The sequence below is a fragment of the Anser cygnoides genome, chromosome 5 (genome assembly GCF_040182565.1).
Source record: "Anser cygnoides isolate HZ-2024a breed goose chromosome 5, Taihu_goose_T2T_genome, whole genome shotgun sequence".
Classification (NCBI taxonomy): Eukaryota; Metazoa; Chordata; class Aves; order Anseriformes; family Anatidae; genus Anser; species Anser cygnoides.
Window position 1 is genome coordinate 7148503 of NC_089877.1, and position 16983 is coordinate 7165485.

General features: G+C 35.7%; 1 protein-coding gene across 3 annotated transcripts in view; it reads right to left on the reverse strand.

Annotated features, from left to right (window-relative positions):
* Window positions 1-16983, reverse strand: part of LOC125179843 (serine/arginine repetitive matrix protein 3-like) — a 141501-nt gene that overhangs the window by 20958 nt on the left and 103560 nt on the right. For all 3 annotated transcript variants that reach the window (XM_066997919.1, XM_066997916.1, XM_066997917.1), the window contains exon 9: window positions 14832-14937. The gene's annotated coding sequence lies outside the window, so the exon portion shown is untranslated. The remainder of the gene's footprint in view (window positions 1-14831; window positions 14938-16983) is intronic.

Here is a 16983-nt window from a genome sequence, read left to right on the forward strand (position 1 = left end):
AAGAACCTCTCAGCAGCTGCAGATCAAGATTTTGATCCCGCTTGCAGTGGTAGAAACTCACAGCAAATCCACTGGACTCTTTAATTCTGCTGGAATATCTTTACAGTAATGTTACAATCTGTGTTTGTTTTGGCCCAAGACATTCCATCCATTTGTATGGCTCCCTGCCAAAGGGCTGCCTATAGCAAACCCCTGTCTGTGGCTAGGGAAGAATAAAGACTTTGGAGGCATTTTTTAAGAGAGAAATAAAAAGGACACAAAAACAAATCTGCAACAACAACAAAAAAGCTAAAAATAAATAATTAAATAACAGCCCAAAAACAATGACAAAAACCACACCCTAAATTATAAAAAGCTTTGCCACCTGGCAAACCACCACCGCTACCCTCTGAATATGACACAATCTGTATTCAGCTGCCTTCCTTTCGAACTCAGGCACTGGTAAAGATTTTTTAAAAATCACCTCTCACAAATTAATCAAAGAGGATAGCTTCTTAAAATATATATCCTGAGGATCAGTCTGAAATAGTAAAGGAATACTTGGCAATGCTAGGCTGATGGTTGGACTCGACGAACTTAGAGGTCTTTTCCAACCTAAATGATTTTATGAGTCTACATAGTGCTACATATTCTGACACCTGCTGTGGTACCTGAAGGAAGGTAACAGAGGGAAGGAAAGATACACCATTGTTTTGATCCAGTATGTTTTCTTGTTTAGAGGGAGAAATCAGTATTATTTACACTGTAATTTTATTAATTTTTGTAGTAATGAATTTTACAGGAAAAGGAGCAATTTTACTTCAGATTAAACTGCGATCTATATTAGTTGTACATGCACATTAAAAAAAATAATTAAAAAAGAAAAACACAAAGTCATAGTAACAGGAAACATATTAAACACATTATTTCATTGGTATTGATGGCAAGCAGACTTTCCCATATTGGAAGCACGGAGTTTAGGAGAGTAGTTAACTTTAAGTGTTAATATCTGGTTAGAGCTCAGTTCTGATTTAGGGCTATCTCCTGGAGCTTGTGTCATGTACTTGGCTCCATTTTACATGTTCCTGGTGTTCAAATTTTCATACAGAAGTCACTGGCACCAACAGCTCTTTTTTTTGCATTAAATTGCCCACTAATTTTTCCTACCCTGATTATATGAAGGAAGGTGTGGTTCTTCAATAGTTGTACCCATCAATTCCACCCTCTTTTCCTGTCCTCTCATCACTAGAGAGGCAATAGCCTCTCTAAAAGGTTTCTGCCAGAAGCACCAGGCACTAAGGAGATGCAGAGAGGCAACAACGCTTTTCTCATGGGTTGGAGCCCTAAGTCATTCTTTGCATGTTAGCAGTCAGCTGTGGGATTATATAAAGAACATGTTTTGTCTATCAGCTTTTATTTCTTCATGTATGATTACTGAAGTAATACAACGACAGCAAAAAAAGAGACAATCAAACAAAAACCACCAGGTTTCTGATTAAAGCTCCTTCTCATGGAAGGCAAGTACTTAAATCAGAGAAGTGCAACAGAAATTCATAGTCATGAGACCTTTCAAGATGGAGTACTCCATGATTTTACAGGGATCAATAGATACAGGAAGAAATGGAAATACACTGGTACAGATCAATGCCAGGATACTAAAGGGAACTACTGCCTTTCCAACAATTTCCCTCTCCTCTCTCTTCATCTTTCCTTATCATCAAGACCTAGTTTCCCTGATGACTCAGAGTTTTGAGATTCTAGGAACTTTGTGATAATGGAAATTTTATCAAACTAAGTATTTAATTGATTTTTACCTGCAGTATCACGTACCGTGATCTCCACACAAGGGGAATTAACAACCGAAAATTCCATTCGCTGTTCTAGTTATCTATTATATTCTTTGCTCTTCTTCATTCTTTTCACAGACTATTTATTACTCTGCTCAACACACAAAGCCCTTTCCCAGCTACTTCAGAGAAAGCTAACTGAACAAATACTGTTTAAGCCCCCAGAAGTCTGGTGAAACCGTAGGTATAATGCTGGGTCTCATTATATGAAGATGAAAGAAGGAAGAACTCAGGGTTCAAATAATGAGTACCTTGAGACCAGTTCTTCCATTAAGACCTTACAGCAGCCGCAGCTCCTTAATGAAAACTGTTATGTGAGGAGAAAAATCATTCTAACACTCCTGATTCTGGGTTAGAATTGCAGCCATTTTAGAATAAAAGCATGATCTCTAATACATGATCGGATCATGACAGGCTCCTGGCCTCTCTTATGGGCCAGAACCTCACTGTCAATTGCTACTCATAAAAAGCGTACAATCTTAATGCTTTCATCAAAAAGCCAGTCTTGGAAATTAAGATTCAAGATAATTAAATATTACATATCTATAATATTAGATATTTATAAAATTATTGTTAAAATATAAAATTACTAATTTTACATATGCCAAAGTTGTCTGTCTTTGTGGAATGCCCTAGCAAAAATCCAGCGTGTGCACAGGCTTATCATACGGTTCGTAAAAATTTGGAAGCCATGCCTGATTCTCTAACAAACCATTAAATCTTGTTTCCATTAATGTGTTGCTATCAGATTAAAACCCGTGAAGTACAAAGTAAAAAAAAAAAAAAACAAAAAATAATATATTAATATTAAAGCTTCCTTAATAGTCAGCAATATTTCACATGAGAAAGTAACCATACAAATTATATGCACTTTTCATTTGAATTGAGTGAACTGCAGCATACTATCAGGCAAAGAGCTTCAAGATATCCGAACTACTGTCTAGGAAAAATAAGAACTGCAGTTAGTCAATATACTTCAATTGTAATCTTAATCTTCTTCTCAGTGAAGAACATTGAAACAACTCCATATAATTTATACTCATTTGACAGCCCAAACCATGTGTTGATTCATTTTCAAACCAGAACAGACCCTCCTGAGCAATGGGCGTTCACGTTCTTTCTTAGAAAACCAGAAAGATCTCTTGAAAACAGGATCAGACTGCACATTCAGACCAAGATTCCTCCACAGGCATTCTGTGTTATTTCTGAGATTTTTGGAGCTTTAAGGAGTTATTTTTAAGGTAGAGGTGCAGCAAATAGCGCATTACTGAATTAGTGAATCACAGAAATAGTCTTTTCAAAGCTGAACACTGAGGGAAAAAGAACTGGCTTCAACCACTTGTCTTTAATTAAGTAACTCCTAATTTGCTGAGCCAGATATCTTTATTACTTATTCATTACTTAATATGTAACCAATCCTAACAAGAATTTCTAATTATATATGTTAATAAGACTATTACCTATATTGACTTAAAGATCCCACAGAAAACAGAGATTTAACATAGTTCAATCTAAGGTATTAAAATATGAAATTCAGAAAGAAAAAAATAGAATAGTAACTTACTTTTGGTGTGTATAGCTATGCCATGATGTTACTTAAATATCACGTGAAAAGAAGGAAAAATGTATTCAAGTATTAAATCTCAAATTAATAGCAATAATATTCTTAAAACTAATATTTTAAAATATTTAACAGAAAAATATATAAATGTTTTTACTCCAATTAAGAAATAAGTGTACAGCGACTGAATAACATTACTTTCAGATACAGTTTGAGGGTTCTCAATAGTGTAAGCAAAACTGAATTATGCTAGCTCAAAAATAAAAATCAGTGAGAAAACAGGGCATAAGTCTCACTGTGCTTATCCCAGGAAAGGCAAAAAGCAGAGCTTGATGGTGTGCCCTCAGCAACAAGGGGAAAGAGAGAGGAGGTAAAAGTGGTGACTTTAAAAAAGTGGTAAAGTGATGACTAACTGATTTATACACACAAAAAGAATAAACTAATTAACAGGTCCGATGTGACTGTTCTTTATTTTACATTTCCTGCATACAAAGCAAAAGAAAAGGAATTACTTAATTTTACATCTTAATGTATAGTACTTACGGTTTTAATTCATCCCCTATTTTTTCTTTTGCATTTTCAATACTTATACTTTTTAAGATTGCTCATGAATGTTGCTCTTGGCAATGAATCTAGCTAAAATTTACATGGCAGAGAGTAAAAATATACTGGGGGAAGAAAAAAAGTCACTCAGTCTGGAGTCTACCAAACTTGGCAGACCTTTTAATTGCAAGAATACAATGGAGGCATTTCATCATTTTAGTAAGTAATAAGTAGATAGATGTTTACTTCAGCATGTATCCCCCTTAAGAGGTCAATGTTCTCATAAAACCATGCAGTATCCATCATGAAAAGTGATGGGCTTGCTGAAGATGTGGTTAAATTCAGGAATAACGTAACCATCTTCAAGCACACTACATGACTCAGTAGTTTTAAAGCAGTTCCATAGGCAAAGTCTTGAAGAGGTGTAGAGACATCTTTCAAATGTTGATATGTCACACAGTAAATAATTAGATTTATTTTTAAAAACAAACAAACCAAACAACAACAAAAACAAAATAACCAACCCCCCCCCCAAAAAAAAAATCCCCTAAAAAGTATAGAAAACATATTTTGAAATAGCAGACATTTATTTTGTAGATGTCACTGCTGTATATGTCCTATTTGACAGCAGACAGAAGGACCAAATTCTATTTGCAATTACTTAAGAATGAGATAAACAAGAACTTGCACCAGCGAAATGGAGCTCAATTACGACAGGTTTCTAAGGGTTATGCAACAGTAATTCTAGTTATGTAGGTGTAGTTGTCATATTGAAATAAAAATAAAATTCTAAGAATGCATTGAGGGAAAGCTGTGCTCAGTTAGTTCCAAACCTAAGCCCATGGGAGAAACATTCAAAGGAGATGAAAACAGACTTTAAAAGCAGAGTTTTTCTGTTTCTGAAACGCATATGTTGTCTGCTTCTGGTAGCTAACACTTCAAGCAGCAGTCAGCAGATTCAACTAAATTGGCTGTGAATGGGCAGAAAGATCTGTTGAACAGAAAACATTTCGCCTCACAGTTTTCTAGACTTTGAAGCAGAAACTGTTGCAGCCAGCTATTCTGAACAGGGCTCCCATGCCTCACTCCCCCACTCTTCCTCTCAAACTGTTTTTCCAACAGATCAAAGCACTTCTAGCTTAAAGAGTTAACTTGTCTACAGTTTTTAAATGCAAATAAACAAGTACTTGGATAACTAAGATACCTAAATACTGACAATTGGCTATTGCTAAGCAGATACCCACACAAAAAAAAACATCCAGCATCATGCAGAGTAAAAAGCCAATGGGATCAATGATGATTGTGCTCATTTACAAACATTCCGACAAAAAAAAATGTAATAACAAACTTGTCAGTACTCCCAATATCCCTGCACACACCTTAGTATACTTAGACACTACTTTTTCTACTAGAATTATTTATAAGGCAAGGCAAAACCTATTACATGAGAAATAAAAGCCTGATGTTTACTCTCGTATGACTATGTTCAATTAAAGAACACAAACTGACATAGCTGACAAAAATACCCCCAGGAAATTAGTCTAATTGGCTTAGATCTGAATTATTTCTGAATATTTCTAAGTTGAAATCTTTTAAATAATACTTTTACTTTATTAGTGATAAAATAATTACCCAACACATGTATGGACCTTAAGCTTGCATATGGAGGTCAGTGCAATATTTAAATAAAAACTTTGACCTAATTGCTTTTAAGAAGTCGTCATCATGCAATTAACTAAATCTTACTAATATGCAACTTGGAAATTTGTGACTGTGACCCTGCACTTTATTACATTCAAGAGACAGAATTACACCAATGTTTTAAGAAATTGCTTCAAAGGTGTCTGATCTATCTCATTTACAGAGAGGAAAGAGACATCACTAGGTTTTTATACCCATGTGCCAGGGCAGAAAGAATTTCAACGAGTCCAAAGGAATGGAAAAAAAATCCATTTCTGAGCTCTGTATGCAGAGACTTGTGAACATAAAAGCTTGCAAGTCAATTTTAAACACAGTGTATCTCGGTAAAACGCTGTGTAGTAACTTCACCAGGCTCAACAATTTAGATGTTCAGACTTTATTACCTCCAGTTAACCAGGGTTGGGAGGAGCATTTCAAAAGAATATACTTTTCTTCCTCAGATTTCTCCAGAGAAGATGTGAAAGTGGTGAGATCAATTTGGCTGGACAGAATCGAGAAGGACAAGCACTTATCAATTCTATACAGAAAGAATAGGGAGGTTTCACTCGCCTGCAGGACACAACCAGCCAGCCTTCATACTAGAACGCGGATAGAATCGAGAGATGCTGAGACATGCCGATTATTTTTAAATCAAGATGATTCTGTCTGCAATACTAATGCAGCACTATGATATACAACCTTGGCTCCACTAATTTCAAACTGTTAAGATTATACAGAAAAGAAGCTTTTACAGAAAAGAATTATAAATTATTATCAGATACACAGACTGAAGCGCATCAAGGATAGGTGGGAAAATACAGAGCAGATCCCAGAAACTGTGACTATCAGTCTTCCACATTAAGGGAGAAAATACTATAGCAATTAGTTACAGAACAACCAACTCACACTTGTGTGTGTATAGATGCTTACACACACACAAACAGTTAATGTTTGACTATAGATACTATAAATGTTCATTTATTTTTTAATTAAAAATGTGAATACCCTCCAATTTTTGAGTACCAAACTTTCTCAATTAATATTTTTTGATACTAAAAAAATGCAGTTTATTTTTTTCAATTCTTAACCCTCTTGCCTCTTTTTCTATTGTTCCAGTGGACAGCTTCAAAAGCAACAGACAATAGGTCCATAGATATAGAAATAAAAAGTTACTGAAAAAAAACTAAAAGTTTTATTCTATGTTTTTTGTTATTACACTTGGAACTTTCAACAGTATTTTCTTGCACTTAATTTCCCTTTTTAATTTCACACATGGAAGATATTATTTGGCACTTGAACAGGCCCCCCGTATTTTTGAGTTCTTACACTGGAGAGATGAACGGATAAACTCCCATCTCTCCTGCTCTTGATGCTTGGCTGGGGAGAGTTTTCAGCTGCAAGTTAGAAGGCAAGAGCGCATCAATCCACACTGTGAGAATTATAGTCTCAGAATGAAAATCTTCCTTTTTTCTTTTTTCCTCTCCCATCAAGTACTAAAATATTTTCAGGTTTTCAACAAATCAGTAAATATTTCATTTTGTCATCTTTGGAAAAAAAAAAAAAAGTAAAGGAATCACAAGGGAATTTGGGTTAAAAAAAATAGAAAAAAAAAAAAACAGTAAAGAGCTGCATGGGACCAATGGTTCCTTACCTGAGTTTACTGCAATTATGACTTTCATAATGGGGTGAAATGACTAGCTCAAATGTACCCTGTATCTAATGTCTCCATGTTGAACTGCATTCTGCTTCTCTTACGTGACAGGTAAGATGTTTTTACTATGCTGCAACAGATCTCTCAAAGTAAGTCCTAAGTAAGTCCTTTTCAAGCTGTTCAACTTAACATAGAACACTGAAATATTCACTGGAACAACAGACTGCATGAAAACGAATCTGTAGCTTTGGGGTTAGGGCACTCAGCTGGCAGGGGCAACCCCTGAATGCCAATGCCTTTTGAAATTAGTATTTAATTCTTCACACAGAATTGAACAGCTGCAATGAGAGAGGGAGAAAACTCCCGCCAAATGTGTTAGAGCATTTTCCAGTGATGATTACAGGCAAATAATTCTAGCAAAAGCACTAGACCAATTCAGCCAAATCCAGCAGCTGAAGGTATTTTCTGCACTGAGGAAGAATGGTAAACCTCACCCTGAAAAGAGGATTAATAAAATGGCAGATAACAATTACAAAGCTGATTAAAGATTTGGGTTTAAATCTCTATTATATTCTACTATTTCTCTTTTATTCAAAGTGTGACTAAGACTTGTTTTTTTTTAAACAATAAATCTGAATTTCTATATGTAGGCTTTTTCAAGTTATGAAAAACCTAACATAACAATGATTGAAGTTTTCATTTTACCTACTTATCTACTCTTTCTTTTTACTACAACACTAATCCATAATACTTTAAAATAGATGGCTTAGGTTTTCCTCATTTAAATTATTATTTATTTAATTAGATAACTAAAATCGTCTTTTTCTTTTGCCAAAATAATGTCTTTTTTACCTCAGCACCCATGATGGTGTAAATTAGGCAAGAGAAGGTACTCTGTTTTCCTAAAATCAAAATCAAATAAAATCATGTTGAGTTTTTGACCATAGCTTGAAAAATGTTTGTGCCCAAGTCAATATTCTTACAAATAAAGGTCAGATATGTCAGATACTAGATTTTTAGTAGAACAGTGTCCAAGAGGTGGTATATAATTTTTCTGGTGGCAGAGCCATTCACAGACAGAAATGGAAACAAAATCCATTTCCCAGAGCTCAGGATACAATTTAGGAATCACATCCTTAATTAATTTGCTTAATCCTTTCTTGAACCCATTGACTCTTTTGGTCTCTACAGTGTCATGTTGCAAAGACTTACAATGCAATTGAATACATTGCCTGGGATTTTGCTAGTGTCTTTTGTTTCATTGACCATGCTCTCTAAACACAAACTATGTATGTATGATAAATTGTTTTGAAAGACTATCTTTGTATAATATTCCCTTGGCAATTTTGGTTCTGAGTTACAATACAAAAATCAATATTTAACCTAGTCACAAAAAAATATGAAAATAATGAATCATTTTAAAATTCTCTCAACTGCCACAAACATCTAAGGGAAATAATTGAAAAACTAAAAGTTATATGAAACACTCTTGAGAAAGTGAAATACCAGCAAGTGTACAACAACTTTCAGCTAATTAAGGCAACACATGATTTTACAACATACATAATGGATGGCAGCATATACTTTACCGTTTACTGAGCACTATCGATAAAACCATCAACATTTTTCACTCAGACAAGGTTTCATGTTCCCGCTAAACAGTGAGATAAACACACTAAATCTTCCTCTCTACAATGCAATCATAGCCATCACTACAATTCTAAAGCTACATCCTTCCCTAAACGCCAACCATTTACAATAGAGAAGCTGTCCGCTTGTTTGTTTTTCCATTTAAAGCAAGAAGCAAAAGTCTTGTGTCCTAGCAGCAAACACACAAGAAACAATTTATTAGCTTTTGCAGTTTAACACACATTATGGACCCTTTACTCTGCACTTCCCAAAACAGTACATTCTGATCAATCCATCAACATCCATCACATTTCAGTATTACGAAAAGCTGTTCAGAAAAGGTAGATCACATGAGGATTTTTTCTCACGTTATTTAAAACGAACACAGAAGTTAGAAGCATCTTTTTCATTTCTAACTCTTCCTCCTCCCCGCTCTCCACCACAAATTTACACAAATGCACACACGCTCTACCTCTTTACCCCTTTCTATAACACCAAGGAACGGGCCTTTCACTCGTTTTCACACAGAGTGAGTAAAGTTGTCAAACTTTCTGTAGTGAACAGCCTGATGGAACCAGAGTCAGAACAAAGCCAAATATGTATAACCACTTTAAATAGATCTCTCTCCATCATGCCAGTAGATTAAAAAATAATTATTATTATAAAACTCTGAGGGAATGAAAGGACAAGCCAAAGGTGCCGGTGGAGAGAAACTTTGCAACTTTTGTTTGTGGAAAACGGCTGCAGGAGATTTCAATGGGGCTTCTCTTTACAACTGCAACAGAGATTACCTTTTTGTTGGTACCCAGTTTCTGGTAACAACTGATTCAGACGCAGCTGTTGTGCTGAAGAGGTTGCCTAGCTATTTTCCAGTGCATGAATTAACTAAGACTGCACTGATGAAATCTGAAGACTACTAGCTCCTGTAGCAACAAGTTGTTGAATAAGATATTTTCCAATAAAACATAAAGCAAAAACTGACTAATCTCATATTAGTGACTAATCTCAGATTAAGCAGTCAGTCAGTCTCACAATCTTGAGCAAATGAGCTCTCTGTTGAAGAGACAAAGAATAGATGTTTTAGGTTTGCTTTTGGGGGGCTCTGGTGCAGTGGGGGGTTCTGAATGGAGTATGATGAAGAGCACCCCACTACCACACCACATCGTACTCTATTGAGTATGATGAAAAGGAAAGGTAAGAAAAATTAATGATACTGAATGACTTATTATGGATCCTCAGGTAAGACAAGACAAGATCTAAAATACCTTAAATGATAATAATTAAAAAGTAAATTAAAAATAAAAGACATCTGCGATGGAAGGCCCTACAATATTTCCAAGGCAGACTCTAACAAAAGGAGCACATGGAGCAACCATTACAGACAAGACACTCCATGTTACTCTCCAATAGGTTCAAGAAATGCAATCGATTTCCAATTGTTCCCAGGTACAAACAAAAGAGAAACTGTCAACACACACTCAGATAAATCACTCACTGGGGCAACTGAACACTATTGTAGCAAAAAATAAAAAATAAAAACAATAAAAATAACAATAAAAATAACAATAAAGGCTGACCACTTATTTACATTCAACAGTTGTATAAAAGCCTAGACATTAACAAAACCTGTGAAAACTCTGATTAGTGATTAGAAAAGTCAGAGACTGCAGATGATAAATAAGAAAGAAAAAGAACATGCAGAGGTAAATTATCCTCACTAGAGTATATGCCAATACTATAAGAGGCAAACTCACTGGAGGCAATACAATTTAAAAGTACCAGCAAAAAGTCCACTTGTTCTTGGGTTTAAAAATCCCGTGGGATCATCATGAAGTTTTGTTAAGGGCAGAGAACTCAAAAAAGTAAGGCAAAGTTTGAGAATATGTTCCAAAGAACAGCCAAGTACAAAAACGAAGTTAAAACAAAATCTGTGACCACCTAGAAAAATTTTATATGCCCTGTAGCAAAGACTGAAAGGTTTTTGAGCAAAAGCTCCTACAAACTGGGAGTTCTGTTCTGGAAGTCACAAAATAAACAGAAGAGCCAGAATAACAACTAGCATTAGCTATTACAAAACGCAACACTATACTTATGCTTGAACTGTCCTAAAAATAAAATGGTTAAGAGAAACAGTGCAGTCACATGAAGAAGAAAAGGGTTTATTATACCAAAAGTGTTTTAAGTCACTGAGAATATTTCCATGCACATATAAGCAGCTAATGTAGGAAAGCACAAACCCCAGATAATCCTCCAAAAAAGGACTAGCACACTTTTAATTTTTAAATAGAAATACCAGTAAATTTGTATCAACGGCTGAAGTACCACTATTTTCTTAGATACAATGTTCAGTAACTGTGACTTTAGCGTGAGGTTTTAGGTTTTCATTTTTTAATATTCATCAAGAATTCATTCTTTAATTACACGGAGGACAGCTTGGCTATTGGAAATGATTTGTCCCTTAAGTACATGAAATATGATAAACTAAAATGTACAGGTCATCAGTCCTCAGTCCAGAGATCCTGTGAACACGTAGCAATCAGTTTTAAAACTCACTATATGCTTCCAGTGTGTTCTTTGAAGGAGAAACACCTTACAATGAAGTCTTTTCTAAAACTGAACTTTTATATATCTGATGGCTGATACTGAGCCACAGTAGTTCACAAAATTAAAGTTTCAAAAAGAACTGCCAAGACCATTTAGCCATCTTTCACAGAACTCACACAATGAAAGAGGCAAAGGCATACAAAGGCATACAATGAAAGACATATTTTTTCTTTTATTTTCTTTTTTCCCCTTTCTTAATTATTATGTTTAGGAAATGTAAGATCCACGAGGAAAATCTGTGAAATACTTGAGGTTTCGATAGGTTTTTTTTTTGGATGGAAATATGGAGAGGACTATTGTTTAGTGTTATTAGCTCTACTAACACTTTCATTATAATTGTAAAAAGTCAAACACATGTAATTTGTCAAATATTGAGAGGACTGTCATTATGCTGATGATCTTCATTTGCATTGTTAAAAAGCAATTGTTATTTCCTTAGTAAAAATAGGAAAATTGTATCTGGCAAAACATTTCCACCCCTGCAAGAGAGCAATGGATCATTTCCAGCAATGTAAAGCAAAGTTGGATAACCCATTAACATCGCAAAGCAGCTATGCATCACTTAGAGTTCATGGTCAAAAAGAAACCTCTACTGTGTGCAACTCAGTGAGTAACAATCTAATGTGTGACTTTATCAAGCACCTCATTTAGTTTTGTGAACCCCTTTGTGGTAGCTTGAACAAGGACAGAAAAGGGAAGTTATTCAAAGGCTGAATTACAAAGCAATAATAAGAAAGAGACTGTAGTATTTTGATGGAAAACAGATATTATCACCACGAAGTTAGTAGTACTGAGACACAGCGTCACCAAACTACACCAAATTAAACCAATATTGTGAAAGCTGGAAAATGTATTTAATGGAATACTGATGGCATTTCTTAAACTATCTTCACAGAATTACAGAATATTAGAGATTGGAAGGGACCTTGAAAGATCATCTAGTTCAATCCCCTGCCGGAGCAGGAACGCCTAAATCATGTCACGCGGGAACACATCCAGGCAGGTTTTGAAAGTCTCCAGAAAAGGAAACTCCACAACCCCCCTGAGCAGCCTGTTCCAGTGCTCTGTTACCCTCACCGTAAAAACGTTTTGTCTCATATTTAAGCAGAACCTCCTATGTTCCAGCTCACACCCATTGCCCCTTATACTATCATTGGGTGTCACCAAGAAGAACCTGGCTCCATCCTCCTGACACTCTTCCTTTACATATTTATAAATGTTAATAAGGTCACCCCACAGTCTCCTCTTCTCCAGAACAAAGAGACCCAGCTCCCTCAGCCTTTCCTCGTAAGAGAGATGCTGCACTCCCTTAACCATCCTTGTGCCTCTGCGCTGGACTCTCTCAAGCAGTTCCGTGTCCTTCTTGAATTGAGGGGCCCAGAACTGGATGCAATATTCTAGACGTAGGCTCACCAGGGCAGAGTAGAAGGGGAGGAGAACCTCTCTTGACCTACTAACCACAGCCCTTCTAATACACCCCAGGATGCCATCGGCCCTCTTGGCCATAAGGGCACGGTGCTAGCTCATGGTCATCATGTATTCATTTTCCCAGTAGCTAACTCATTTGCATGGTGTGAAAATTTCTTAATGGGCAAGATATTTATAAATTTCAGTTTCAAAACAAAATTTATTATTACTAAAGAGACTTTCAAAAACAATTAATAGAGAAAATTCATATTTTGAATCTATTCTGAGTGATTCCCCTCACTGACTGCATTGTCAGGTATAATATTTTATCGGGGGTATCGGGGGGGGAGGGGGGTGAACAGCCCCAAGCAATGTTTTTTTTCCTCAATAAGCAGTTTTCAACCTTAATTAGAAGCAGTGTTCACCTGCCCCAGAGACAAATTTCTGGCAACACTAGCCATCACGTGCATAGTCCCACTGAAACCAGAAATGCTACATTAGATGAGAAATGTTTGCAGAACTGGGCCCCAAGCAGTAAATAGTATCAGCCTGAATGTAAGATGAATGAATGACATAGCATGGAAGAACAGTTCAGTTCCACATCACGGACACATATCTGAAAATAAGTGCAACTCCGGGAGATATTTCCAAGAGCCTTTTGGAACAGAAACTCTTCTTACACTATGTATGACCAAATGCTTAACACTGCATATCAGGTGAACCCGCGCGTGTCCTTTTCCCTCCTTCAAAGCAAAACCCTGAGGAGGTTATTCTTACAAACTGCTGATGGATTAAAAAACATGTTGTTTTATTCTTGGCTTACCTAGCATTTTAGTAAACCAGGTTCTGTTCAGGCTTACAATTAGAGGCAATTCTAGTGTGTATACAGGCTCTTGTTTACCTAGCAAACTCTAAGCAACCTCTATCCCTTGCTTATTGTCCTTCTTCTCCTTCCAGTTCTAAAAAAAATTCAGCTTATTTATGTTAACATGTAAGTATGAGAGAATCCACCTTGACTGTAAATTCAAAATGAAGTTGCTGTGCTGCTTATTTAGGAATATAACAGTATTTTTTAAGTTCAGTTTTCAGTATCAGTCACTCAGTGAGGATATGAATGCATGGTGCCATGTGAAAAAATCCATTTCCAAAGTAGAATCATTTCTAAAAATATTCACTGCTTATGGTGGCATCTCCAGTTAACCATCACAGACCAGCATAGTAACACTAGTGTTCAGTATTAATCAATGTTTTGTTTGAAGTTTCCTTTTTTTCCCCTGATTCCAATAATGTGACAAGAGCAGTACAGTGCATTACCAACAGCATCTGAAAAACACAGCTTATGAAGTCCAAGTAGCAAATATTACATTATTCCTTCTAAATGAAAGCCCGGCAACACAAAACCAGTGATAATGTAATTCAGATACCATAAACTGACCAATGAAATTTTATAATGATGTTAAATTGTTTTTCTGAGAGATATGGAACATTACCTTGACATCCTCCCCCACCCCCCAATCCTAAGGAAGTGAGGATTATAACTTCATGCTGTTTATCTCTTCCAATAGCTTTGGAACACATTACTCAGTTTTAACAAAATTTGACAGAGGGATATGGCCTCAAAGATATTATGTTCCCACATGTTTTGTGACACTAAACAGATGGGAAGAGGAGAGAGATCTTTATGTAATCACATTACGTATCCCACTGAGAAAAAAGCTTCGGAGTATACATGTGCTTTGTTAAACTGTAGAGTATTTCCAGGAAATACAACTTATGCCACAACCAGAGAAAAAACTTCAGGTGAAGCATATAAACAGACAGAAAACATGCACAGAAAGGAAAACAGCTCCCTACTTTTGGCACTTATGAAGTTACTTGTTATGAAGGAGACGCAGCAGAGGAAAAATCATGTTTATTTGTTATCTCCTACCTGACTTCGGAGATTTCTACTTCCTAGGAAGCCTGATGACTTCAGTGGCAGAGATAACACTGACAGGTTACACTTCACGACCCATCGGTGCTGTTCTTCAACATCACTGTTGTAAACAGAGATCAGAGCATGACTCTTACTCATTTTGGATTCATATATAATCTCCGAATATGTGTTTAGTTGGGAGGTTTTTTTTGTTTTGTTTACAACTCGTAACTGTATTCTTATATCTTTCTTATTGTTTTTCACTAATACTAGGACTTCAGCAACTTATGACTATTTGCAGGGTTTACAGTATACTGGAAGTGTCAACTCTGTATACTTTTACCCTTCTTTTTCTGACATTACTAATAATACTAGTCACAATTTCTGTGAAGCTATTCTAATACACGCTGTTTTTAAACAAACACGTAGGAGTCAATATGCCAGTGGAAAGCACAAGGAGTAACGCATTTCAGACATACCCTGTTCCACTGTAGGGAACTATCTCATGACCATGGGGGGCTCATAGCTGCCATTAGCTACCTACTGCAATTTATTTGAAAAAAAGTCAACCTAAAACATTTCATTTCAGCATTAGTCTATGGAAGTTTGGATGATATGTTTGTCAAGGCCAGCATACAGCTGAATCTCTGCAGGATTACACAATCAGATTTAGAGGGAACAAAATTTCCTAACACTTTATTATTTTTGCTTGGAAGTAAGCTGCATCTATTCCGCTTTTTTTTTTTTTTGACTTGCCCTGAATGCACCAAGATATAAAATCACCTCCTGCTTATTTGAGCTTTGCTGCATCTTTCTTGTCAACTGTAATTTCAAAGCAAACTAACTGAAAATAACCAAAAACTGAAAAAAGAAGTATAAAAACAGAACTTAAAATTGCATTTAAAATAAGTACTGATATTCTCAAATTCAAACATGTTTATATTATAAGAGAGAGTTTTCTTGCATAGCCAGGCAGTATTAAGATAAGTAACTATGTAGATTTTTCCTTTAACTGTTCCACTGAAACAGGAAGCTGCCACAGCAGTGTTAAAGGAAATGTCTCCCACTTTGCACAAAGGGGAGGATGTTGTTAATTATTTGTTGATTATTAGCAGTTTATATGCTTTGCAAATTTCATCAAAGCTTCTTCTGTACAAGCTTACTTCTAAATGAGAAGCTCTGTCATTTACATTGGTGTAACTCCCTGTGAGAAAAGTAGTTTTCTGCAGTTTAGCTGAGACTTTTCACATGCTAGATAATCAAAGCTAAACCATAAATAGCATTCTTAATAGTATCTGCATGAGGAATGACAGTAAACAGTTACAAGACTCCAAATTCATATTGTAGGTGATAGCTTTGTAGGCAAGATTAGGAGGGAGTATCACCTAGGAAACAGACAAAAAATATAAAGTGTTTTGGGGACAGCCTGGCAAAGACGACTGCTTAAAATGTGATTCTATTGAGGTAAGCTAATAAAGTTCAATATTACTAATGACTTTCATATTGCATACAGGGAGATTATTCTCATATGCTTCTGATCTCTCTTTCTCTTAATATTAGGCATCTCTCAAAATTCAAATGTGCCCCAAAAACTTCTGGGAAAATGTGCCAATGTTCTTCAAATCCAATTTCATTCAAGTGTGTTGAAGTGTGCTTCATCTTTGAATAATCTGTTAAGGATTTTAAACTGTGTTTTCATTCTTTTCTTTCCAGTCAATGATAATTAAAAATGACTGATTACAGAATCAAGATGGCAAAAAAACATCTTATGGCCTATATGTGAAAAGCTAACTTTAGGAACTAGAAGGGAGCTGGAAGAAAAAAGAAAAAAAAAAAAACATAAACAAAAAGATTATTTTGAGTACTTCATAAAATCTGCATTTCTTAATGAATGCCATCAGACAGCTTCTACAAATACTACTATACTACATACAGGATGAGTTACATAAGTATAATGAGATGTGCAAGTTCATTTTAAACTGTTTGATCTAGATACCATTTACAGATTCATTATACAACTCGGAGCTCAATGTTAGTTAAGTTTTCCTGCTGCAAAGCACTTCACTTGCTGAGGATTCCACTTGCCATACGAGTATGAGGTTTGTCTTACACCCTTCTGGACTGAGCACATTCTCTCCCTTCCACTCATTGTGTTTAACATCTACGG